Source organism: Centroberyx gerrardi, chromosome 18 (assembly GCF_048128805.1).
Source record: "Centroberyx gerrardi isolate f3 chromosome 18, fCenGer3.hap1.cur.20231027, whole genome shotgun sequence".
In the NCBI taxonomy this organism is placed as follows: domain Eukaryota; kingdom Metazoa; phylum Chordata; class Actinopteri; order Beryciformes; family Berycidae; genus Centroberyx; species Centroberyx gerrardi.
In genome coordinates, this window is record NC_136014.1 from 29016914 (window position 1) to 29021885 (window position 4972).

Sequence of the window (4972 nt, forward strand, 5' to 3'; positions counted from 1 at the left end):
GGGTTAGGGTTAGGGTTAGGGTTAGGGTTAGGGTTAGGGTTAGGGTTAGGGTTAGGGTTAGGGTTAGGGTTAGGGTTAGGGTTAGGGTTAGGGTTAGGGTTAGGGTTAGGGTTAGGGTTAGGGTTAGGGTTAGGGTTAGGGTTAGGGTTAGGGTTAGGGTTAGGGTTAGGGTTAGGGTTAGGGTTAGGGTTAGGGTTAGGGTTAGGGTTAGGGTTAGGGTTAGGGTTAGGGTTAGGGTTAGGGTTAGGGTTAGGGTTAGGGTTAGGGTTAGGGTTAGGGTTAGGGTTAGGGTTAGGGTTAGGGTTAGGGTTAGGGTTAGGGTTAGGGTTAGGGTTAGGGTTAGGGTTAGGGTTAGGGTTAGGGTTAGGGTTAGGGTTAGGGTTAGGGTTAGGGTTAGGGTTAGGGTTAGGGTTAGGGTTAGGGTTAGGGTTAGGGTTAGGGTTAGGGTTAGGGTTAGGGTTAGGGTTAGGGTTAGGGTTAGGGTTAGGGTTAGGGTTAGGGTTAGGGTTAGGGTTAGGGTTAGGGTTAGGGTTAGGGTTAGGGTTAGGGTTAGGGTTAGGGTTAGGGTTAGGGTTAGGGTTAGGGTTAGGGTTAGGGTTAGGGTTAGGGTTAGGGTTAGGGTTAGGGTTAGGGTTAGGGTTAGGGTTAGGGTTAGGGTTAGGGTTAGGGTTAGGGTTAGGGTTAGGGTTAGGGTTAGGGTTAGGGTTAGGGTTAGGGTTAGGGTTAGGGTTAGGGTTAGGGTTAGGGTTAGGGTTAGGGTTAGGGTTAGGGTTAGGGTTAGGGTTAGGGTTAGGGTTAGGGTTAGGGTTAGGGTTAGGGTTAGGGTTAGGGTTAGGGTTAGGGTTAGGGTTAGGGTTAGGGTTAGGGTTAGGGTTAGGGTTAGGGTTAGGGTTAGGGTTAGGGTTAGGGTTAGGGTTAGGGTTAGGGTTAGGGTTAGGGTTAGGGTTAGGGTTAGGGTTAGGGTTAGGGTTAGGGTTAGGGTTAGGGTTAGGGTTAGGGTTAGGGTTAGGGTTAGGGTTAGGGTTAGGGTTAGGGTTAGGGTTAGGGTTAGGGTTAGGGTTAGGGTTAGGGTTAGGGTTAGGGTTAGGGTTAGGGTTAGGGTTAGGGTTAGGGTTAGGGTTAGGGTTAGGGTTAGGGTTAGGGTTAGGGTTAGGGTTAGGGTTAGGGTTAGGGTTAGGGTTAGGGTTAGGGTTAGGGTTAGGGTTAGGGTTAGGGTTAGGGTTAGGGTTAGGGTTAGGGTTAGGGTTAGGGTTAGGGTTAGGGTTAGGGTTAGGGTTAGGGTTAGGGTTAGGGTTAGGGTTAGGGTTAGGGTTAGGGTTAGGGTTAGGGTTAGGGTTAGGGTTAGGGTTAGGGTTAGGGTTAGGGTTAGGGTTAGGGTTAGGGTTAGGGTTAGGGTTAGGGTTAGGGTTAGGGTTAGGGTTAGGGTTAGGGTTAGGGTTAGGGTTAGGGTTAGGGTTAGGGTTAGGGTTAGGGTTAGGGTTAGGGTTAGGGTTAGGGTTAGGGTTAGGGTTAGGGTTAGGGTTAGGGTTAGGGTTAGGGTTAGGGTTAGGGTTAGGGTTAGGGTTAGGGTTAGGGTTAGGGTTAGGGTTAGGGTTAGGGTTAGGGTTAGGGTTAGGGTTAGGGTTAGGGTTAGGGTTAGGGTTAGGGTTAGGGTTAGGGTTAGGGTTAGGGTTAGGGTTAGGGTTAGGGTTAGGGTTAGGGTTAGGGTTAGGGTTAGGGTTAGGGTTAGGGTTAGGGTTAGGGTTAGGGTTAGGGTTAGGGTTAGGGTTAGGGTTAGGGTTAGGGTTAGGGTTAGGGTTAGGGTTAGGGTTAGGGTTAGGGTTAGGGTTAGGGTTAGGGTTAGGGTTAGGGTTAGGGTTAGGGTTAGGGTTAGGGTTAGGGTTAGGGTTAGGGTTAGGGTTAGGGTTAGGGTTAGGGTTAGGGTTAGGGTTAGGGTTAGGGTTAGGGTTAGGGTTAGGGTTAGGGTTAGGGTTAGGGTTAGGGTTAGGGTTAGGGTTAGGGTTAGGGTTAGGGTTAGGGTTAGGGTTAGGGTTAGGGTTAGGGTTAGGGTTAGGGTTAGGGTTAGGGTTAGGGTTAGGGTTAGGGTTAGGGTTAGGGTTAGGGTTAGGGTTAGGGTTAGGGTTAGGGTTAGGGTTAGGGTTAGGGTTAGGGTTAGGGTTAGGGTTAGGGTTAGGGTTAGGGTTAGGGTTAGGGTTAGGGTTAGGGTTAGGGTTAGGGTTAGGGTTAGGGTTAGGGTTAGGGTTAGGGTTAGGGTTAGGGTTAGGGTTAGGGTTAGGGTTAGGGTTAGGGTTAGGGTTAGGGTTAGGGTTAGGGTTAGGGTTAGGGTTAGGGTTAGGGTTAGGGTTAGGGTTAGGGTTAGGGTTAGGGTTAGGGTTAGGGTTAGGGTTAGGGTTAGGGTTAGGGTTAGGGTTAGGGTTAGGGTTAGGGTTAGGGTTAGGGTTAGGGTTAGGGTTAGGGTTAGGGTTAGGGTTAGGGTTAGGGTTAGGGTTAGGGTTAGGGTTAGGGTTAGGGTTAGGGTTAGGGTTAGGGTTAGGGTTAGGGTTAGGGTTAGGGTTAGGGTTAGGGTTAGGGTTAGGGTTAGGGTTAGGGTTAGGGTTAGGGTTAGGGTTAGGGTTAGGGTTAGGGTTAGGGTTAGGGTTAGGGTTAGGGTTAGGGTTAGGGTTAGGGTTAGGGTTAGGGTTAGGGTTAGGGTTAGGGTTAGGGTTAGGGTTAGGGTTAGGGTTAGGGTTAGGGTTAGGGTTAGGGTTAGGGTTAGGGTTAGGGTTAGGGTTAGGGTTAGGGTTAGGGTTAGGGTTAGGGTTAGGGTTAGGGTTAGGGTTAGGGTTAGGGTTAGGGTTAGGGTTAGGGTTAGGGTTAGGGTTAGGGTTAGGGTTAGGGTTAGGGTTAGGGTTAGGGTTAGGGTTAGGGTTAGGGTTAGGGTTAGGGTTAGGGTTAGGGTTAGGGTTAGGGTTAGGGTTAGGGTTAGGGTTAGGGTTAGGGTTAGGGTTAGGGTTAGGGTTAGGGTTAGGGTTAGGGTTAGGGTTAGGGTTAGGGTTAGGGTTAGGGTTAGGGTTAGGGTTAGGGTTAGGGTTAGGGTTAGGGTTAGGGTTAGGGTTAGGGTTAGGGTTAGGGTTAGGGTTAGGGTTAGGGTTAGGGTTAGGGTTAGGGTTAGGGTTAGGGTTAGGGTTAGGGTTAGGGTTAGGGTTAGGGTTAGGGTTAGGGTTAGGGTTAGGGTTAGGGTTAGGGTTAGGGTTAGGGTTAGGGTTAGGGTTAGGGTTAGGGTTGGGTTAGGGTTAGGGTTAGGGTTAGGGTTGGGTTAGGGTTAGGGTTAGGGTTAGGGTTAGGGTTAGGGTTAGGGTTAGGGTTAGGGTTAGGGTTAGGGTTAGGGTTAGGGTTAGGGTTAGGGTTAGGGTTAGGGTTAGGGTTAGGGTTAGGGTTAGGGTTAGGGTTAGGGTTAGGGTTAGGGTTAGGGTTAGGGTTAGGGTTAGGGTTAGGGTTAGGGTTAGGGTTAGGGTTAGGGTTAGGGTTAGGGTTAGGGTTAGGGTTAGGGTTAGGGTTAGGGTTAGGGTTAGGGTTAGGGTTAGGGTTAGGGTTAGGGTTAGGGTTAGGGTTAGGGTTAGGGTTAGGGTTAGGGTTAGGGTTAGGGTTAGGGTTAGGGTTAGGGTTAGGGTTAGGGTTAGGGTTAGGGTTAGGGTTAGGGTTAGGGTTAGGGTTAGGGTTAGGGTTAGGGTTAGGGTTAGGGTTAGGGTTAGGGTTAGGGTTAGGGTTAGGGTTAGGGTTAGGGTTAGGGTTAGGGTTAGGGTTAGGGTTAGGGTTAGGGTTAGGGTTAGGGTTAGGGTTAGGGTTAGGGTTAGGGTTAGGGTTAGGGTTAGGGTTAGGGTTAGGGTTAGGGTTAGGGTTAGGGTTAGGGTTAGGGTTAGGGTTAGGGTTAGGGTTAGGGTTAGGGTTAGGGTTAGGGTTAGGGTTAGGGTTAGGGTTAGGGTTAGGGTTAGGGTTAGGGTTAGGGTTAGGGTTAGGGTTAGGGTTAGGGTTAGGGTTAGGGTTAGGGTTAGGGTTAGGGTTAGGGTTAGGGTTAGGGTTAGGGTTAGGGTTAGGGTTAGGGTTAGGGTTAGGGTTAGGGTTAGGGTTAGGGTTAGGGTTAGGGTTAGGGTTAGGGTTAGGGTTAGGGTTAGGGTTAGGGTTAGGGTTAGGGTTAGGGTTAGGGTTAGGGTTAGGGTTAGGGTTAGGGTTAGGGTTAGGGTTAGGGTTAGGGTTAGGGTTAGGGTTAGGGTTAGGGTTAGGGTTAGGGTTAGGGTTAGGGTTAGGGTTAGGGTTAGGGTTAGGGTTAGGGTTAGGGTTAGGGTTAGGGTTAGGGTTAGGGTTAGGGTTAGGGTTAGGGTTAGGGTTAGGGTTAGGGTTAGGGTTAGGGTTAGGGTTAGGGTTAGGGTTAGGGTTAGGGTTAGGGTTAGGGTTAGGGTTAGGGTTAGGGTTAGGGTTAGGGTTAGGGTTAGGGTTAGGGTTAGGGTTAGGGTTAGGGTTAGGGTTAGGGTTAGGGTTAGGGTTAGGGTTAGGGTTAGGGTTAGGGTTAGGGTTAGGGTTAGGGTTAGGGTTAGGGTTAGGGTTAGGGTTAGGGTTAGGGTTAGGGTTAGGGTTAGGGTTAGGGTTAGGGTTAGGGTTAGGGTTAGGGTTAGGGTTAGGGTTAGGGTTAGGGTTAGGGTTAGGGTTAGGGTTAGGGTTAGGGTTAGGGTTAGGGTTAGGGTTAGGGTTAGGGTTAGGGTTAGGGTTAGGGTTAGGGTTAGGGTTAGGGTTAGGGTTAGGGTTAGGGTTAGGGTTAGGGTTAGGGTTAGGGTTAGGGTTAGGGTTAGGGTTAGGGTTAGGGTTAGGGTTAGGGTTAGGGTTAGGGTTAGGGTTAGGGTTAGGGTTAGGGTTAGGGTTAGGGTTAGGGTTAGGGTTAGGGTTAGGGTTAGGGTTAGGGTTAGGGTTAGGGTTAGGGTTAGGGTTAGGGTTAGGGTTA